The sequence below is a fragment of the Moschus berezovskii genome, chromosome 10, assembly GCF_049115385.1.
Source record: "Moschus berezovskii isolate FMDL1 chromosome 10, NW_MosBer_1.0, whole genome shotgun sequence".
Taxonomy (NCBI): domain Eukaryota; kingdom Metazoa; phylum Chordata; class Mammalia; order Artiodactyla; family Moschidae; genus Moschus; species Moschus berezovskii.
Window position 1 is genome coordinate 97,067,761 of NC_142469.1, and position 10,372 is coordinate 97,078,132.

At 43.2% G+C, this 10,372-nt stretch overlaps 1 protein-coding gene across 1 annotated transcript in view; it reads right to left on the bottom strand.

Annotated features, from left to right (window-relative positions):
* The window catches only part of RGS17 (regulator of G protein signaling 17), a 109,333-nt gene extending 99,169 nt beyond the window's left edge, over window positions 1-10,164 (bottom strand). The window contains exon 1 of the mRNA XM_055433295.2: window positions 10,068-10,164. The gene's annotated coding sequence lies outside the window, so the exon portion shown is untranslated. The remainder of the gene's footprint in view (window positions 1-10,067) is intronic.
* Window positions 10,165-10,372: the final 208 nt, after the last annotated feature.

The following is a 10,372-nucleotide window of genomic DNA, read 5'->3' on the forward strand; positions in this document are numbered from 1 at the left end:
GCTCAAATCTACGTTGGGTTTAAGGGTCTTTTTACATCTTCTAAATCTCAATGGTGACCAAAACTTGAAAGCTCTGAGTGGAACAGGTTTTCATGATATCATCTTCCCAACTGCCTTCAGTTAGCCTTTGGATATTTCCCCAGTTCAGGCCTCATCTTCTCTCACCTGAAGAGCTGAAATCATGTTCCTGCTGCCTTCTCCTCCCCTCTGCCCAGACCTGACGTGTACAGTCTTCATCCTGTAATGTCCTATTTATTTGACACCTATGGCACTCTGCCCCTAACAAGGACGATGCTAGCTTTTCACTTGGATATTAACACCCGCCAGTATCTGTCTCCTTCTCAGCTCTATCCTGTGATTTCCTGCCTGTACTTTGCACTTCTGGAAAACTGTGCCACAAAGCATTTTTCGACTTTCCCTAGTTCTGTGCCTTTCTTTCTTTACATTGTCTCTGAGCCTGGAAGGCCATTCTTTCTCAAATTTCCATCTTTTAGTACTCTGAAAAATTGTTACCACCTCCAAGAAATGTTTACTAGATTCTGGTCTGACCACCTAAAATGAGTCCAAAGTTCCTCACAGCATTTTATTTCTCTCCTAGAACAGAATAGTAATAGCAATTTACATACCCATTTTCTTACTTCAACTAGCCTTTAGGTGCCTTAAGCCTCGGCTATGATTTAATGATCAGTTCAGTTCAGTCGCTCAGTTGTGTCCGACTCTTTGCGACCCCATGAATCACAGCATGCCAGGCCTCCCTGTCCATCTCCGATTCCCAGAGTTCACTCAAACTCACGTCCATCGAGTCAGTGATGCCATCTAGCCATCTCATTCTCTGTTGTCCCCTTCTCCTCCCGCCCCCAATCCCTCCCAGCATCAGAGTCTTTTCCAGTGAGTCAACTCTTCTCATGAGGTGGCCAAAGTATTGGAGTTTCAGCTTTAGCATCAGTCCTTCCAATGAATACCCAGGATCGACCGCCTTTAGAATGGACTGGTTGGATCTCCTTGCAGTCCAAGGGATTCTCAAGAGTCTTCTCCAGCACCACAGTTCAAAAGCATCAATTCTTTGGCGCTCAGCTTTCTTCACAGTCCAACTCTCACATCCATACATGACCACTGGAAACTACTCCCAATTCTCACTGGTAAAGAATCTGCCCGCCAATGCAGAAGACGCAGGAGACTCAGGTTTGATTCCTGGGCCAGGAAGATCCCCTGGAGGAGGACAAGGCAACAAACTCCAGTATTCTTGCCTGAAAAGTCCCATGAACAGAGGAACTTGGCAGGAGGGTACCATCCATGGGGTCACAAAGAGTGGATCACAACTTAGCGACTGAGCACACATATTCCCAATTAGAGAGTAAGGCTCCAGTGAGTTGCATTAATTGTGAATAAGGAGGCAGGAAACTAAAAGGGTGAGAGGGATGAGTAGCTGAATCTGAAGGCTAGTTGGGAACAGAATGCAAACACTTGGAAAACCAGACCCACGTAGGCCATTAACAAGTGCACCAAAAGACCACTGTTTTTCCATCATTTCTGCCTGTTCATAATTTAATTTTTTAGATCGTAAGGTCCAATGTCAAGCACAGTTCTTCCTTCTTTTTCCGTGAAACCTAACCCGACTTGGACTTTCCTGGGGCTAGTGGTCAGGGGCCAGAGCACTCAGTGCAACATAGAGTTTGGTTGTAATCAGCAGCTTCACTAAGTTTTCAGTGCTTCTGCTAAGCCATAAATCCACATTCCCTTAAAAATAATCTCCTCCAAACACACTTGTCACTCCCTCAAAGTCTTAATAAATAGTTTGGACGTTAAGTCATTATACCATCCACTGCTCAATAAAACAATGCGCATTTATTCATTGCTGGTATTTTAAAGCAAAATGTAAAGATCTCTTTGTCACACAAAAAAAATAAAGTTAATTTTATGCAAGATGGACTTAGGAGTAGTGACATTTAAAAAGAAAATTTGGAGCAGATTTTCTATCAATGCAGTTGAATTTGAGTATCACCTACAAGAATTTTTAAATATTCAACATAACCTATCTCAAGTCAAGAAAAGTGCTCTACATTTTTTTCCATCCTGGAATTAACACTTATTTAACGAAATTCTACCTCATGAAATACCACTTGTATTACTCAAATGTTCAGTCAATGAAAAACCTGAATTAAGGGGAAAAAAATTACCTTCTTAAGATTAGATCGCATGAATTTACAAAACTGGAGGTGGTTACATAATACAGTGGAGTTACATAATAATGTACTGAATAACATTATACCTTAAGAAGTACTAAGTTTGTAGCTAATAGTGTTGTTTTCTGAGTCCAGTCTTTCTGTTTTTCACTTGACTTTCATTCTAACCTCAATGTACCTCCTCTTGGATTTTCAAGTATATTATTTTCCCCTCCCAGCATTTGGCTACGATTACACAAGCATCAGGTCAGTTATTTCCTGCTCTCAACTCAAACAAAAAGGGAAACCATACCCATACACTCAGACAGTGACACACCAAATAATCTTTTCAAAATATTAAACTTTGGTGACAATTCCAATGTACAAGAATTTCTCTATCACTTGCTTTCAGCATAAAAAATTATACAGAAATATATAGCAGAGCTATGCCTTAGTGTTTTCAAAAAAGACACTCCTTTTCCTTTGGTTTTTTTTTTTTTTTTTTAGGGATCCTTTGGTTTTATCTAGTGAGTCTTGACCACACTAAACTCATAGGTCACCAGCAAAATGTTGTATAGTAGTACTGAGTGAAATAAATTGAGAAATAGGTTCAAACCCCAAATTACTGCACATGGTTACTTTTTAACAGCCCAATTAAAGCTTTGAAGATAAGCAAGTTAAATCTGGTGGCTGAAATGAGGGTTCAGCTTATTTTCAAGTTAATTCATTCATAATGCCAATTCTTTCATTACTATATATAGCTAAATTAACTGTACATTCACAACATTTTGCTAGGAAGGACTTGAAGCCTTCACCCATGTTTTAAAAATGATATCAAATCATCCTAGATCAGGAAAAATCTAGTTGCTAGACTTAGAGATCACGTAGGTGCTGAAGATGGTTTTCTTTAAAAATAAATTTCTTTTTTTTCATATCTGAAAAGAGTATTCTGGATTTCTATAGTCATTGTTTTAGTTGCTAAGTCTTTTGTGATCCCCATGGGCTGCAGCCCACCAGGCTCCCCTGTCCGTGGGATTTCTGAGGCGAGAATACTGGAGTGGGTTGCCATTCCCTTCTCCAGGGGATCTTCCCAACCCAGGGATTGAACCCAAGTATCCGGCTCTGGCAGGCGGATTCTTTATCAGTGAACCACCAGGAAGCCCCTTCTGGTCAGTTTCCGTTCCGTTCAGTCGCTCAGTCATGTCCGATTCTTTGCGACCCCGTGGACTGTAGCCTACCAGGCTTCTCTGCCCATGGGATTCTCCAGGCAAGAATACTGGAGTGGGTTACCATTTCCTTCTCCAGGGGATCTTCCCGACCCAGGGATCGAACCCGGGTCTCCTGCATTGGAGGCAGACGCGTTAACCTCTGAGCCACCAGGGAAGTTTACTATATTACAAAAAGGCTGTTATCAGTGAAAGAACTGCAATCATATTGGGGAAAAAAATGACAATATATTTACTGTATGGGAAATGTGGGTCCTCGGGAAGGGTGGGGTTATCACTTTCTCTATCTCCCTTTGCTTACCCCCTCCCCCAGCATATCTGAAATAATACCCAATGATCACCCAGGGTAGCCTTTAAGTGAGGGGCAGTGGGGTAGGCACAGTACACCTGTATTCAGACAAATGTGGTCACTTTAAAGAGGGAGATCTGGGAGTTGGGGTGGGTCCACAAAGACGGCTGAGCCTCAGGTCTTCTGTGGTTTGGACTTGGTGGCTGGTAAATCATCCACCGAGCTCCAGTGAACCACTTCCTATTTTCCCTTCCCCTTATCTGAGCCTCTGCTTAGAGATTTCTTTAGGATCAGAGATTTCTAGACTTGGAAGTCAATGAGCCTAAAATTCCTAAATCCTCAGGAGATCCTTTCTCGTTACTTCCACATCATCTCTAGTTATGACTTGTAAACTTAGAACAACCAGGGCTCAACTGATGCAAACAAAATAATACTAAGTTGAAGAAGCTTCTATGTGAACTTACAGAAAGAGGCCATGTTTAATCTTTTTTTTGTATCCAAAATCATATCGCTGGGCCTGGCACATAATATATGCTTCAGAATGTTTACGAATGAATGAATGTTCACTTAACAGGTTGGTTAAACAAGCTGCTCAGGAAAGAATAACGTGGCAACATGGCAGACACTAGGAGAAAAACTTTCATATTAATTAAGGACCTCATATTAGTCAAGACAAATACTGACAAGAAACAACAATGCCTTTAAGCACTTAGCATCTACTAGATGCTTCTTGGGTTTATCTTAATTATTTTAATTATTCTTGGGTTTATTTTTCATTGTTTAACTCTAGTGCAGTATATAACAGTTGCATGTGTGTCCTAAGTCACTTCAGTTCTGTACTCTTTGCGACATTATGGTTGTGACCTTGTGGACTGCGGCCCAACAAGCCCCTCTGTCCATGGGATTCTTCAGGCAAGAATACTGAAGTGGTCTGCCACGCCCTCCTTCAGGGATCTTCCCAACCAAGGGATCAAACCCTTGTCTTTTAAGTCTCCTGAATTGGCAGGCAAGTTCTTTACCACTAGTGCTGCCTGGGAAGTCCCATAACTGTTGCACAGTGATTGCCAACACATGACAAATTATGGACATCATTTCATTTAATCACTCAACATTTTTAAGATACATACAATCAGTCTTCAATTTACAGATAAGGTTACTAAGGCTCAACAATGTCAAGGCTAAATCTCTGGCTGTTTGAATCCAAAGTTTGAACTCTTTCTACCAAATTGCATTCCCTGCTTCTAAAGTCTCTTTCAAGGGGAATTTTCCGTATGCGTTTTCACACCCTTTAAATTAAATCACACAGTTGCCACTCTTGTTACAGCAGATTTTCAAATCTTTGTTGATTTTGATTAATTGAAGCCTGAAAAAGGAAAAGAGTTGAGGGAAATAGGGTAGAGATATGAGGTAGTTTTCCTAGAACCAAAATGGATGCGTAAAATCTCTAGATTAGATATGCCAAAAAACAAAAAAACTAAGACCCTACCATTTATTGAAATACAGACTGTTGTCAACTTTCACAAAAGAGTTTTCCTTGAATTTAACTCATAATGCCACTGGGAAGACCCAAGATAATTAAAGAAATGAAATAAACACTTACCTGCTCATTTCATTTATGTCATAATTTCCCCTGGGTTGTGTCTGTTTAATGTAATGCCATGGCTCTTGAATTATAACCTTTGTATTTCAACAGCCAATCAGAAGTTCCTGGAAAAGCCTGTGACCTAATCCGAGGAAGTAAATATTTGCTTTGTGAACCACATTCATTGTCTATAATAAAATTATATTTATTGACACAGAGTTGTTTTATTTTTAATTTCAAACACAAAGTTTAAGGAATTCAGAGAGATTTTAGATGTTTATTACTCATGCTAGATTTTCAAGTATAAAGCACTTACAGAGTTTAACAAAAAGAGCCTGCACATCTAGTAAACAGTAGAGCAGGAATGCAAATCCAGTTCTATTTGAAACTTTGAAGCTTTTCTGTTCCACCAGACCTCACTGTTCCTCCTATAGGGGCCTCTTGTTCATTACAAATTCCAGGTTCACACACTCTGTATTACTGAGGCTTTACAATATTTGATAAACTGCAACCAGAAATAATTATAAAAAATTTTACACTTTCTAGGTAGTTTAACAGCTAAGGGGCTTTATAGATTTTCCAAGCTAAATATTTAAGCTTTTGAAACCAACTGTCTATAGTCGCAGAATTTAAAAATTCAAAACCAGGAACTTATCAGAGCATTCAATCACATGAAACACTACAGCACAGACTCATTAAGGTACCAGATTAGTCTCAACTTTTAAATATTTAAGTTTCACCTCCAGTTAAAAAATGAGGTAAGTTAGGATTCCAATACGACATGGTCTTATAATGAAACTTACTTGATTTCATTCTGGTGAGAAACTTCAATTAATGCTCTGGAGGACCTCCATCGACTTGCCTATTTCCTTTCAATCTCACTTATCTTGGGAAATCTCAAAAGTTTACACTGGCAACTGGCAGAAACAGTCAATGAAAATCTGAGAACTTGTCATGTGTTGGGTTGGCCAGAAAGTCAACTTGCCCCAAAGCTTGTGTTCATCATGCCCATGCCTGCCCACAGGTAATTTAAACTTTAATCAAAGTTTGAAACAGATCAACAATAGCAGTATTATAGCAAAAACATGAATATTCACAAAGTAACAATTCTAAAAATGGCTTCCTCCAAAGATGTAGGACTATGAACATGATCTTCAGAATCTCAAACTAGTATATTTGGTAATGAACATGAGCACACTTCTAAACAAATATAAAAATCAAGGAAGTCTTCTGTGATCTATGTCAACTCTGCAAAATTCATTCATTGAAGAAGCTCTTATTTAAGCCTGTTGCCAGATATTATGCTAGTTATTGGCACAGCAGCAGGAATAATAAGAGGAAGGAATTTTTTTTTTTTTTTGGATATTAGGGAAGTCTTTGGGGGGAAAGTGGAGACGGGAAGAGATGGTGAGGGTAAATATAATCTAACATTAAAAGACCTGGCTACCTAAATCTAAGGACTGTTTCATTTCTTTAACACTTCTATAAACATTTATAGTATTTCTGAGGATCCAGGTCACTCCCTGGAAATAACATACAATTTTAAACCTCTATAATGAATTCACGCTTATACTCTACCTGCAATAATCAAATGAAATAAAATACTTTTTACTATCATGTAACCTGATGGCTCAGTGGGTAAAGAACCCACCTGCAATACAGGAGACACAGGAGATGTGGTTGTGATCCCTAGATCGGGAAGATCCCCCTGGAGGAGGAAATGGCAACCCACTCCAGTATTCTTGCTTGAAAAATCCCACAGAGGAGCCTGGTAGGCTACAATCCGAAGGGCTGCAAAGTGTTGGACGCAACTAAGCACAAGCACAGCACATAAGCAGCTTTATTCTCATCCACCGTATGTATAGTGGTCCTTGTATTTGCCCTTCTGGGTGGTGCAATATATTTTCATTGTTAAGTAAGCAGAGTTGGGCTATCAGAAAAAGAATTCTCAGCGGAAATACAGTTGGATAGGTTCCCATCTCTCTTGGCTCCATATTTCCTTATCCACCTTTCACTTTTCCAGAAAAGCCCATATTTTTTAGCAAATGGATTTCTAATATGAAGGCCACTATCTCTACAACTGCAAATTAACAGGTAAATGCTTTCTTACCTTTAATCCTGGAGTCAACCAGAATTTTTATCAGTTTACTTTTGGATTTGGCTGTTATAATAAGGTCAAATGGGTGAGGATATAAACATTTCTCCTTTTTTTCAAAGGCCCTGGCCCTAGTGGTAAGAAATGTTAAGGAATTTTAAAAAATTATTACTATTATTATTATTTTAAAAAGCCTAAGATGTTTAGGACACTTTAGTGAAAGTGTTGGTCGCTCAGTTGTGCCCAACTCTTCATGAGCCCATGGACTGTAGCCCACCAGGCTCCTCTGTCCTTGGAATTCTTCATGCAAGGATACTGGAGTGGGTAGCCATTTCCTTCTCCAGGGGATCTTCCTGATCCAGGGATTGAACCTGGGTCTCCTGCACTGCAGGCAGATTCTTTACCATCTGAGCCAAGGAAGCCCAGATCTCTGTAGAAAGATCCCTAAAGGCAGAGAGATATCTATTTGAGCAGGAAAAGTTGGATGCCTTATTAATGAACAGGAACAGCAAATTAACTCTTTTTGTTAATTCTCTTTCATAGGGACTAAAAACCAAGGAACAGTTGAGGAGCAAGAGGGTAGAATTTGGCACAACAAACACCCACCTAAATTAGGTGGGTCTCTTAATCTTCCAGACTACAAACTCAGGAAGAAGGATAAGTGCCCATGGCTCTGAGATCAGGTGGCACTGTCATGGAGATTCATCTCATTTAATAAATGATACCATCCAATCCTTTGCAAATAAACACTTTTCTCATCTCCAAAAACTGTAAATAAACTGCCCTACCATGATTTCTTTAAATACAGTTTTTTAGATTATTAAAATAGTGAATGTCTGCTCTCCCATGAGTGTGCTAATTATTGTTTTAGTTCTGGCTAACAGAAAAAGCAGCTTAATAACAGTAACTTAGTTGGAGGAGTCAATCGGCTCATTCATTTGAATTAATGAATACAAATCAGCTTCTCAGTAGGTATTAGTTCAAAATGTATGTTTCACAGATAACTGCTATTGTTGTCACAAGAAACAACACAATTTACCCAAAGTGTTTCACAGTTTTCGAAAGTATTTAATACACAAAATGTCTAGCATCTATGAAACCAAGACAGAAAGATAATTTCTCTTTACAAGAGTGAACACTGTTTCTCATTTCTCCAATTAAATGATTTTCAGAGGGTTCATCACCCGGAAAACCAGTGTATGTGAATGCCGGAAATGCAGACGACAGTCTCAGAAACGCTTATTTTAAACGGGAATCAAACTACAAGATTGCTCTCATTATTATTTGTGACAACCATCCCATGACGGAAAAAGTCTGGCTGTATAACAATTTTTTAAAAAGAAAAAGAACTGTGGGAAGACTGCAAAGTTCTCTAGACAAACCTTCGAGTGCCTCTTTTTAAAGAAGGAAACATTTATGTAAAGGTTAGAGTGGTTAGGAAAACTACTATGCCAGGAGCCAGGGTCAGTCTTGCCAGAGCGACCGAGATGGTCCCAGGTGAGTGGGTGTCCCTCAGGGTTCCGGATGGAGGCGGGGGGCGCAGGGCGTGTCTCCCGCACAGTGGGCATCTTTTTTGGCCAAGGCGACCCTTGCTCTGTCTCCAGGAGCCCAGAGACTCCCGAGGCTGGCGCGGGCCGCCGGGGAAGCCCTGCCAGCCGCCTCCCGCTCGCCAGGAGCATCTCCCCATCCGTGGTTTCCGAGTCCAGCTCTGTCTCTCCGCCATCCTCCAGTCCTCCGACATTTTTCAGAGACAGGGAGGTAGGGAGTAGAGGAAACGGCCGAGTGTCTGCACCCAGCCTCTGCCGCAGCACAAGAAGAGGCAGAGGAGGAGGAAGGCTGGCCAGCCAGCCGCTATTAAACTGGAATTCTAGCGATAATAGAAAGAATCAGCATCACCTGTAGCAAGAGTCCCGGATACACCCACCCGGGCAGCGGCTAGGGGTTTGGTGGGCGTTCCACCTCCTCGTCCCTGGATGGCTGTGAAATCTACCCTAAGCACTGCACACTGGAACTCCCTTTCCTCGGACCAAAAGGAGGGGAAAGAACAAAAGAGAGGCCCCCATCCCCTACACACACACACACACACACACACACACACCCCTCAGCTATTTTACCGACGCTCAAGGTATGCATTTTTGCACCGACCCCACCCCCTCCCTTTACACCTTCCCCACCTGCATTCTCCCAAAGGTAAAGAAAGAAGAGAATACCACCCCGAGGTGCTCGTTCGCTTGGACACTGTTAATTTCACATTCGGTTTGCTAACAAGCAGCCGACCAAATCTGCGGGACCTTGCGCCCCCGCGGGGTCTCCCGCCGCCGCCGACCCCCGCTCGGATCCCCAAGGCGCCCGGCTCTCCGCTGGGGGAACCCGACTCGAGGTTCCCGGGGCGGGCAGGACACTCGCCCAACGGGTCCGCAGCAGCCGGAGGACGACGAGCGCACCGCGCCGAGGCTGCAACGCGGGATTCAACTTCCCAAACCCGCGGCACGGCCCCCGCTTCCTCCCGCGGGGCCCCGGGACGGCCCAGAGACCCCCCGAGCCGGCCGACTCCCCCGCCGGCGCACAGACAGCTGCACTCTCCGCCCCCTGTTTCCTTCCCCTCCGCACCCACCGCCTATTACCTTAAAAAAAAAAATGCACCCATCGGTGCAAAGCAGACATTTTGATGCCATTGACTTAGCACCGCTCAGGATCGGAGGCAGCATCTTACCCAGTCGCCTGGAGGTGTGGGCGGCGCAGCGATGGGTCCGGGGGCGCGGGGCTGAGCGGCTCGGTCCTCTAGCGGAGCCGGTTTGCTGCCATCCGCCCAACTTCAGCACCCGGCGGGCGAGGAGAGAGGGAGCCAGGCGGGGAGGCAGGGGCGGGGGAGGGGAGGGGGAGAGGTGGGCGGGGAGGCGGCGGGCGCCGCGCGGCAGTGCGCATGCGCCCCGCGGGCGGGCGCAGCCCCTCGCCCCGCTCGGCCGGAGGTGCGGCCGCGGCCCCCGGCCGCGTGAGTCACCGCCCCGGCCCTCCCCG